Below are 12,343 nucleotides of genomic sequence, written 5' to 3' on the forward strand. Positions count from 1 at the left end.
CATTTGGTACCAAACAGACACCAGCGTACAAATTTTTTAACTTGATATACATAAAATAAAGTTGCGTCGAATGGGGTCAGCGGTAAAAAAGTATCGATTTCTAATATTTTAAGACGAGCCAAAAATTAATCGATTATACATTTTAATAGTACATTGATTACAGAACCATTTGGTACCATGCAGACACCAGCGTACAAATTTTTTAACTTGATATACATAAAATAAAGTTGCGTCGAATGGGGTCAGCGGTAAAAAAGTATCGATTTCTAATATTTTAAGACGAGCCAAAAATTCATCGATTATACATTTTAATAGTACATTGATTACAGAATCATTTGGTACCAAACAGACACCAGCGTACAAATTTTTTAACTTGATATACATAAAATAAGGTTGCGTCGCATAGGGTCAGCGGTAAAAAAGTATGGATTTCTAATATTTTAAGACGAGCCAAAATTTCATCGATTATACATTTTAATAGTATATTGATTACAGAACCATTTGGTACCAAACAGACACCAGCGTACAAATTTTTTAACTTGATATACATAAAATAAAGTTGCGTCGAATGGGGTCAGCGGTAAAAAAGTATCGATTTCTAATATTTTAAGACGAGCCAAAAATTCATCGATTATACATTTTAATAGTACATTGATTACAGAATCATTTGGTACCAAACAGACACCAGCGTACAAATTTTTTAACTTGATATACATAAAATAAGGTTGCGTCGCATAGGGTCAGCGGTAAAAAAGTATCGATTTCTAATATTTTAAGACGAGCCAAAAATTCATCGATTATACATTTTAATAGTACATTGATTACAGAATCTTTTGGTACCAAGCAGACAACAGCATACAAACTTTTTCATTTGCTATACATAAATTAAGGATGCGTCTCATAGGGTCAGCGGTAAAAAAGTATCGATTTCTAATATTTTAAGACGAGCCAAAAATTCATCGATTATACATTTTAATAGTACATTGATTACAGAACCATTTGGTACCAAACAGACACCAGCGTACAAATTTTTTAACTTGATATACATAAAATAAAGTTGCGTCGAATGGGGTCAGCGGTAAAAAAGTATCGATTTCTAATATTTTAAGACGAGCCAAAAATTAATCGATTATACATTTTAATAGTACATTGATTACAGAACCATTTGGTACCATGCAGACACCAGCGTACAAATTTTTTAACTTGATATACATAAAATAAAGTTGCGTCGAATGGGGTCAGCGGTAAAAAAGTATCGATTTCTAATATTTTAAGACGAGCCAAAAATTCATCGATTATACATTTTAATAGTACATTGATTACAGAATCATTTGGTACCAAACAGACACCAGCGTACAAATTTTTTAACTTGATATACATAAAATAAGGTTGCGTCGCATAGGGTCAGCGGTAAAAAAGTATCGATTTCTAATATTTTAAGACGAGCCAAAATTTCATCGATTATACATTTTAATAGTACATTGATTACAGAACCATTTGGTACCAAACAGACAACAGCATACAAACTTTTTCATTTGCTATACATAAATTAAGGATGCGTCTCATAGGGTCAGCGGTAAAAAAGTATCGATTTCTAATATTTTAAGACGAGCCAAAAATTAATCGATTATACATTTTAATAGTACATTGATTACAGAACCATTTGGTACCATGCAGACACCAGCGTACAAATTTTTTAACTTGATATACATAAAATAAAGTTGCGTCGAATGGGGTCAGCGGTAAAAAAGTATCGATTTCTAATATTTTAAGACGAGCCAAAAATTCGTCGATTATACATTTTAATAGTACATTGATTACACAATCATTTGGTACCAAACAGACACCAGCGTACAAATTATTTAACTTGATATACATAAAATAAGGTTGCGTCGCATAGGGTCAGCGGTAAAAAAGTATCGATTTCTAATATTTTAAGACGAGCCAAAAATTCATCGATTATACATTTTAATAGTACATTGATTACAGAATCTTTTGATATCATGCAGACACCAGCGTACAAATTTTTTAATTTGATATACATAAAATAAATATAATAATTTTACAGGGGGGTTAGAGGGGAGTCGGGAAATAAATCTCGAATTGAGATTATTCCCAAATTAAGTCTTATAATATAAGAATTAGTCTTAGTCAGTGTTGGTCAATAAAATCTTAAACCTTGTTTAAAAATTCGACTGGCAAATCACATCTTACATATTGTTATTTACACACCTGGACCTAATAATGGTGTTGATTGAAATTGTTTATCAAGGCAGAGAAAAGTATAGAATCGAAGGGTCTGAATAGCTCAGTTGGTGAGAGCAGTCGCCCGGCAAGCGAAAGGTCTCGAGTTCGATTCCCGATTCAGCGACTTTCGGATCTATATTTTTCTCGCCTATAATTTTACAGGGAGGTTAGAGGGGAGTCGGGAAATAAATCTCGAATTGAGATTATTCCCAAATTAAGTCTTATAATATAAGAATTAGTCTTAGTCAGTGTTGGTCAATAAAATCTTAAACCTTGTTTACATAAAATAAAGTTGCGTCGAATGGGGACAGCGGTAAAAAAGTATCGATTTCTAATATTTTAAGACGAGCCAAAAATTCATCGATTATACATTTTAATAGTACATTGATTACACAATCATTTGGTACCAAACAGACACCAGCGTACAAATTATTTAACTTGATATACATAAAATAAGGTTGCGTCGCATAGGGTCAGCGGTAAAAAAATATCGATTTCTAATATTTTAAGACGAGCCAAAAATTCATCGATTATACATTTTAATAGTACATTGATTACAGAATCTTTTGATACCATACATAAAATAAAGTTGCGTCGAATGGGGTCAGCGGTAAAAAAGTATCGATTACAAATATTTAAAGACGAGCCAAAAATTCATCGATTATACATTTTAATAGTACATTGATTACAGAATCATTTGGTACCAAACAGACACCAGCGTACAAATTTTTTAACTTGATATACATAAAATAAGGTTGCGTCGCATAGGGTCAGCGGTAAAAAAGTATGGATTTCTAATATTTTAAGACGAGCCAAATTTTCATCGATTATACATTTTAATAGTACATTGATTACAGAACCATTTGGTACCAAACAGACACCAGCGTACAAATTTTTTAACTTGATATACATAAAATAAAGTTGCGTCGAATGGGGTCAGCGGTAAAAAAGTATCGATTTCTAATATTTTAAGACGAGCCAAAAATTCATCGATTATACATTTTAATAGTACATTGATTACAGAATCATTTGGTACCAAACAGACACCAGCGTACAAATTTTTTAACTTGATATACATAAAATAAGGTTGCGTCGCATAGGGTCAGCGGTAAAAAAGTATCGATTTCTAATATTTTAAGACGAGCCAAAAATTCATCGATTATACATTTTAATAGTACATTGATTACAGAATCTTTTGATACCATGCAGACACCAGCGTACAAATTTTTTAACTTGATATACATAAAATAAAGTTGCGTCGAATGGGGTCAGCGGTAAAAAAGTATCGATTACAAATATTTAAAGACGAGCCAAAAATTCATCGATTATACATTTTAATAGTATATTGATTACAGAATCATTTGGTACCAAACAGACACCAGCGTACAAATTTTTTAACTTGATATACATAAAATAAGGTTGCGTCGCTTAGGGTCAGCGGTAAAAAAGTATCGATTTCAAATATTTAAAGACGAGCCAAAAATTCATCGATTATACATTTTAATAGTACATTGATTACACAATCATTTGGTACCAAACAGACACCAGCGTACAAATTATTTAACTTGATATACATAAAATAAGGTTGCGTCGCATAGGGTCAGCGGTAAAAAAGTATCGATTTCTAATATTTTAAGACGAGCCAAAAATTCATCGATTATACATTTTAATAGTACATTGATTACAGAATCTTTTAATACCATACATAAAATAAAGTTGCGTCGAATGGGGTCAGCGGTAAAAAAGTATCGATTACAAATATTTAAAGACGAGCCAAAAATTCGATTATACATTTTAATAGTACATTGATTACAGAATCATTTGGTACCAAACAGACACCAGCGTACAAATTTTTTAACTTGATATACATAAAATAAGGTTGCGTCGCATAGGGTCAGCGGTAAAAAAGTATGGATTTCTAATATTTTAAGACGAGCCAAATTTTCATCGATTATACATTTTAATAGTACATTGATTACAGAACCATTTGGTACCAAACAGACACCAGCGTACAAATTTTTTAACTTGATATACATAAAATAAAGTTGCGTCGAATGGGGTCAGCGGTAAAAAAGTATCGATTTCTAATATTTTAAGACGAGCCAAAAATTCATCGATTATACATTTTAATAGTACATTGATTACAGAATCATTTGGTACCAAACAGACACCAGCGTACAAATTTTTTAACTTGATATACATAAAATAAGGTTGCGTCGCATAGGGTCAGCGGTAAAAAAGTATGGATTTCTAATATTTTAAGACGAGCCAAAATTTCATCGATTATACATTTTAATAGTACATTGATTACAGAACCATTTGGTACCAAACAGACACCAGCGTACAAATTTTTTAACTTGATATACGATAAAATAAAGTTGCGTCGAATGGGGTCAGCGGTAAAAAAGTATCGATTTCTAATATTTTAAGACGAGCCAAAAATTCATCGATTATACATTTTAATAGTACATTGATTACAGAATCATTTGGTACCAAACAGACACCAGCGTACAAATTTTTTAACTTGATATACATAAAATAAGGTTGCGTCGCATAGAGTCAGCGGTAAAAAAGTATCGATTTCTAATATTTTAAGACGAGCCAAAAATTCATCGATTATACATTTTAATAGTACATTGATTACAGAACCATTTGGTACCAAACAGACACCAGCGTACAAATTTTTTAACTTGCTATACATAAAATAAAGTTGCGTCAAATGGGGTCAGCGGTAAAAAAGTATCGATTTCTAATATTTTAAGACGAGCCAAAAATTCATCGATTATACATTTTAATAGTACATTGATTACAGAACCATTTGGTACCAAACAGACACCAGCGTACAAATTTTTTAACTTGATATACATAAAATAAAGTTGCGTCGAATGTGGTCAGCGGTAAAAAAGTATCGATTTCTAATATTTTAAGACGAACCAAAAATTCATCGATTATACATTTTAATAGTACATTGATTACAGAACCATTTGGTACCAAACAGACACCAGCGTACAAATTTTTTAACTTGATATACATAAAATAAAGTTGCGTCGAATGGGGTCAGCGGTAAAAAAGTATCGATTTCTAATATTTTAAGACGAGCCAAAAATTAATCGATTATACATTTTAATAGTACATTGATTACAGAACCATTTGGTACCATGCAGACACCAGCGTACAAATTTTTTAACTTGATATACATAAAATAAAGTTGCGTCGAATGGGGTCAGCGGTAAAAAAGTATCGATTTCTAATATTTTAAGACGAGCCAAAAATTCGTCGATTATACATTTTAATAGTACATTGATTACACAATCATTTGGTACCAAACAGACACCAGCGTACAAATTATTTAACTTGATATACATAAAATAAGGTTGCGTCGCATAGGGTCAGCGGTAAAAAAGTATCGATTTCTAATATTTTAAGACGAGCCAAAAATTCATCGATTATACATTTTAATAGTACATTGATTACAGAATCTGTTGATACCATACATAAAATAAAGTTGCGTCGAATGGGGTCAGCGGTAAAAAAGTATCGATTACAAATATTTAAAGACGAGCCAAAAATTCGATCATACATTTTAATAGTACATTGATTACAGAATCATTTGGTACCAAACAGACACCAGCGTAGAAATTTTTTAACTTGATATACATAAAATAAGGTTGCGTCGCATAGGGTCAGCGGTAAAAAAGTATGGATTTCTAATATTTTAAGACGAGCCAAATTTTCATCGATTATACATTTTAATAGTACATTGATTACAGAACCATTTGGTACCAAACAGACACCAGCGTACAAATTTTTTAACTTGATATACATAAAATAAAGTTGCGTCGAATGGGGTCAGCGGTAAAAAAGTATCGATTTCTAATATTTTAAGACGAGCCAAAAATTCATCGATTATACATTTTAATAGTACATTGATTACAGAATCATTTGGTACCAAACAGACACCAGCGTACAAATTTTTTAACTTGATATACATAAAATAAGGTTGCGTCGCATAGGGTCAGCGGTAAAAAAGTATGGATTTCTAATATTTTAAGACGAGCCAAAATTTCATCGATTATACATTTTAATAGTACATTGATTACAGAACCATTTGGTACCAAACAGACACCAGCGTACAAATTTTTTAACTTGATATACATAAAATAAAGTTGCGTCGAATGGGGTCAGCGGTAAAAAAGTATCGATTTCTAATATTTTAAGACGAGCCAAAAATTCATCGATTATACATTTTAATAGTACATTGATTACAGAATCATTTGGTACCAAACAGACACCAGCGTACAAATTTTTTAACTTGATATACATAAAATAAGGTTGCGTCGCATAGGGTAAGCGGTAAAAAAGTATCGATTTCTAATATTTTAAGACGAGCCAAAAATTCATCGATTATACATTTTAATAGTATATTGATTACAGAACCATTTGGTACCAAACAGACACCAGCGTATAAATTTTTTAACTTGCTATACATAAAATAAAGTTGCGTCAAATGGGGTCAGCGGTAAAAAAGTATCGATTTCTAATATTTTAAGACGAGCCAAAAATTCATCGATTATACATTTTAATAGTATATTGATTACAGAACCATTTGGTACCAAACAGACACCAGCGTATAAATTTTTTAACTTGCTATACATAAAATAAAGTTGCGTCGAATGGGGTCAGCGGTAAAAAAGTATCGATTTCTAATATTTTAAGACGAGCCAAAAATTCATCGATTATACATTTTAATAGTACATTGATTACAGAATCTTTTGATAGCATGCAGACACCAGCGTACAAATTTTTTAACTTGATATACATAAAATAAAGTTGCGTCGCATAGGGTCAGCGGTAAAAAAGTATCGATTTCTAATATTTTAAGACGAGCCAAAAATTCATCGATTATACATTTTAATAGTACATTGATTACAGAACCATTTGGTACCAAACAGACACCAGCGTACAAATTTTTTAACTTGATATACATAAAATAAGGTTGCGTCGCATAGGGTCAGCGGTAAAAAAGTATCGATTTCTAATATTTTAAGACGAGCCAAAAATTCATCGATTATACATTTTAATAGTACATTGATTACAGAATCTTTTGATACCATGCAGACACCAGCGTACAAATTTTTTAACTTGATATACATAAAATAAAGTTGCGTCGAATGGGGTCAGCGGTAAAAAAGTATCGATTTCAAATATTTAAAGACGAGCCAAAAATTCATCGATTATACATTTTAATAGTACATTGATTACAGAATCTTTTGATAGCATGCAGACACCAGCGTACAAATTTTTTAACTTGATATACATAAAATAAAGTTGCGTCGAATGGAGTCAGCGGTAAAAAAGTATCGATTTCTAATATTTTAAGACGAGCCAAAAATTCATCGATTATACATTTTAATAGTACATTGATTACACAATCATTTGGTACCAAACAGACACCAGCGTACAAATTATTTAACTTGATATACATAAAATAAGGTTGCGTCGCATAGGGTCAGCGGTAAAAAAGTATGGATTTCTAATATTTTAAGACGAGCCAAATTTTCATCGATTATACATTTTAATAGTACATTGATTACAGAACCATTTGGTACCAAACAGACACCAGCGTACAAATTTTTTAACTTGATATACATAAAATAAAGTTGCGTCGAATGGGGTCAGCGGTAAAAAAGTATCGATTTCTAATATTTTAAGACGAGCCAAAAATTCATCGATTATACATTTTAATAGTACATTGATTACAGAATCATTTGGTACCAAACAGACACCAGCGTACAAATTTTTTAACTTGATATACATAAAATAAGGTTGCGTCGCATAGGGTCAGCGGTAAAAAAGTATCGATTTCTAATATTTTAAGACGAGCCAAAAATTCATCGATTATACATTTTAATAGTACATTGATTACAGAACCATTTGGTACCAAACAGACACCAGCGTACAAATTTTTTAACTTGATATACATAAAATAAAGTTGCGTCGAATGGGGTCAGCGGTAATAAAGTATCGATTTCTAATATTTTAAGACGAGCCAAAAATTCATCGATTATACATTTTAATAGTACATTGATTACAGAACCATTTGGTACCAAACAGACACCAGCGTACAAATTTTTTAACTTGCTATACATAAAATAAAGTTGCGTCGAATGGGGTCAGCGGTAAAAAAGTATCGATTTCTAATATTTTAAGACGAGCCAAAAATTCATCGATTATACATTTTAATAGTACATTGATTACAGAATCATTTGGTACCAAACAGACACCAGCGTACAAATTTTTTAACTTGATATACATAAAATAAGGTTGCGTCGCATAGGGTCAGCGGTAAAAAAGTATGGATTTCTAATATTTTAAGACGAGCCAAAATTTCATCGATTATACATTTTAATAGTACATTGATTACAGAACCATTTGGTACCAAACAGACACCAACGTACAAATTTTTTAACTTGATATACATAAAATAAAGTTGCGTCGAATGGGGTCAGCGGTAAAAAAGTATCGATTTCTAATATTTTAAGACGAGCCAAAAATTCATCGATTATACATTTTAATAGTACATTGATTACAGAATCATTTGGTACCAAACAGACACCAGCGTACAAATTTTTTAACTTGATATACATAAAATAAGGTTGCGTCGCATAGGGTCAGCGGTAAAAAAGTATGGATTTCTAATATTTTAAGACGAGCCAAAATTTCATCGATTATACATTTTAATAGTACATTGATTACAGAACCATTTGGTACCAAACAGACACCAGCGTACAAATTTTTTAACTTGATATACATAAAATAAAGTTGCGTCGAATGGGGTCAGCGGTAATAAAGTATCGATTTCTAATATTTTAAGACGAGCCAAAAATTCATCGATTATACATTTTAATAGTACATTGATTACAGAATCTTTTGGTACCAAGCAGACAACAGCGTACAAACTTTTTCATTTGCTATACATAAAATAAGGTTGCGTCGCATAGGGTCAGCGGTAAAATAGTATCGATTTCTAATATTTTAAGACGAGCCAAAAATTCATCGATTATACATTTTAATAGTACATTGATTACAGAACCATTTGGTACCAAACAGACACCAGCGTACAAATTTTTTAACTTGATATACATAAAATAAGGTTGCGTCGCATAGGGTCAGCGGTAAAAAAGTATCGATTTCTAATATTTTAAGACGAGCCAAAAATTCATCGATTATACATTTTAATAGTACATTGATTACAGAATCTTTTGATACCATGCAGACACCAGCGTACAAATTTTTTAACTTGATATACATAAAATAATGTTGCGTCGAATGGGGTCAGCGGTAAAAAAGTATCGATTTCTAATATTTTAAGACGAGCCAAAAATTCATCGATTATACATTTTAATAGTACATTGATTACAGAACCATTTGGTACCAAACAGACACCAGCGTACAAATTTTTTAACTTGATATACATAAAATAAGGTTGCGTCGCATAGGGTCAGCGGTAAAAAAGTATGGATTTCTAATATTTTAAGACGACCCAAATTTTCATCGATTATACATTTTAATAGTACATTGATTACAGAACCATTTGGTACCAAACAGACACCAGCGTACAAATTTTTTAACTTGATATACATAAAATAATGTTGCGTCGAATGGGGTCAGCGGTAAAAAAGTATCGATTTCTAATATTTTAAGACGAGCCAAAAATTCATCGATTATACATTTTAATAGTACATTGATTACAGTATCATTTGGTACCAAACAGACACCAGCGTACAAATTTTTTAACTTGATATACATAAAATAAGGTTGCGTCGCATAGGGTCAGCGGTAAAAAAGTATCGATTTCTAATATTTTAAGACGAGCCAAAAATTCATCGATTATACATTTTAATAGTACATTGATTACAGAACCATTTGGTACCAAACAGACACCAGCGTACAAATTTTTTAACTTGCTATACATAAAATAAAGTTGCGTCGAATGAGGTCAGCGGTAAAAAAGTATCGATTTCTAATATTTTAAGACGAGCCAAAAATTCATCGATTATACATTTTAATAGTACATTGATTACAGAACCATTTGGTACCAAACAGACACCAGCGTACAAATTTTTTAACTTGATATACATAAAATAAGGTTGCGTCGCATAGGGTCAGCGGTAAAAAAGTATGGATTTCTAATATTTTAAGACGAGCCAAAATTTCATCGATTATACATTTTAATAGTATATTGATTACAGAACCATTTGGTACCAAACAGACACCAGCGTACAAATTTTTTAACTTGATATACATAAAATAAAGTTGCGTCGAATGGGGTCAGCGGTAAAAAAGTATCGATTTCTAATATTTTAAGACGAGCCAAAAATTCATCGATTATACATTTTAATAGTACATTGATTACAGAATCATTTGGTACCAAACAGACACCAGCGTACAAATTTTTTAACTTGATATACATAAAATAAGGTTGCGTCGCATAGGGTCAGCGGTAAAAAAGTATCGATTTCTAATATTTTAAGACGAGCCAAAAATTCATCGATTATACATTTTAATAGTACATTGATTACAGAATCTTTTGGTACCAAGCAGACAACAGCATACAAACTTTTTCATTTGCTATACATAAATTAAGGATGCGTCTCATAGGGTCAGCGGTAAAAAAGTATCGATTTCTAATATTTTAAGACGAGCCAAAAATTCATCGATTATACATTTTAATAGTACATTGATTACAGAACCATTTGGTACCAAACAGACACCAGCGTACAAATTTTTTAACTTGATATACATAAAATAAAGTTGCGTCGAATGGGGTCAGCGGTAAAAAAGTATCGATTTCTAATATTTTAAGATGAGCCAAAAATTAATCGATTATACATTTTAATAGTACATTGATTACAGAACCATTTGGTACCATGCAGACACCAGCGTACAAATTTTTTAACTTGATATACATAAAATAAAGTTGCGTCGAATGGGGTCAGCGGTAAAAAAGTATCGATTTCTAATATTTTAAGACGAGCCAAAAATTCATCGATTATACATTTTAATAGTACATTGATTACAGAATCATTTGGTACCAAACAGACACCAGCGTACAAATTTTTTAACTTGATATACATAAAATAAGGTTGCGTCGCATAGGGTCAGCGGTAAAAAAGTATCGATTTCTAATATTTTAAGACGAGCCAAAATTTCATCGATTATACATTTTAATAGTACATTGATTACAGAACCATTTGGTACCAAACAGACAACAGCATACAAACTTTTTCATTTGCTATACATAAATTAAGGATGCGTCTCATAGGGTCAGCGGTAAAAAAGTATCGATTTCTAATATTTTAAGACGAGCCAAAAATTAATCGATTATACATTTTAATAGTACATTGATTACAGAACCATTTGGTACCATGCAGACACCAGCGTACAAATTTTTTAACTTGATATACATAAAATAAAGTTGCGTCGAATGGGGTCAGCGGTAAAAAAGTATCGATTTCTAATATTTTAAGACGAGCCAAAAATTCGTCGATTATACATTTTAATAGTACATTGATTACACAATCATTTGGTACCAAACAGACACCAGCGTACAAATTATTTAACTTGATATACATAAAATAAGGTTGCGTCGCATAGGGTCAGCGGTAAAAAAGTATCGATTTCTAATATTTTAAGACGAGCCAAAAATTCATCGATTATACATTTTAATAGTACATTGATTACAGAATCTTTTGATATCATGCAGACACCAGCGTACAAATTTTTTAATTTGATATACATAAAATAAATATAATAATTTTACAGGGGGGTTAGAGGGGAGTCGGGAAATAAATCTCGAATTGAGATTATTCCCAAATTAAGTCTTATAATATAAGAATTAGTCTTAGTCAGTGTTGGTCAATAAAATCTTAAACCTTGTTTAAAAATTCGACTGGCAAATCACATCTTACATATTGTTATTTACACACCTGGACCTAATAATGGTGTTGATTGAAATTGTTTATCAAGGCAGAGAAAAGTATAGAATCGAAGGGTCTGAATAGCTCAGTTGGTGAGAGCAGTCGCCCGGCAAGCG

Source organism: Prenolepis imparis, unplaced genomic scaffold, assembly GCF_030444845.1.
Source record: "Prenolepis imparis isolate NDT839.2.m4 unplaced genomic scaffold, iyPreImpa1.0 SCAF_74, whole genome shotgun sequence".
Classification (NCBI taxonomy): domain Eukaryota; kingdom Metazoa; phylum Arthropoda; class Insecta; order Hymenoptera; family Formicidae; genus Prenolepis; species Prenolepis imparis.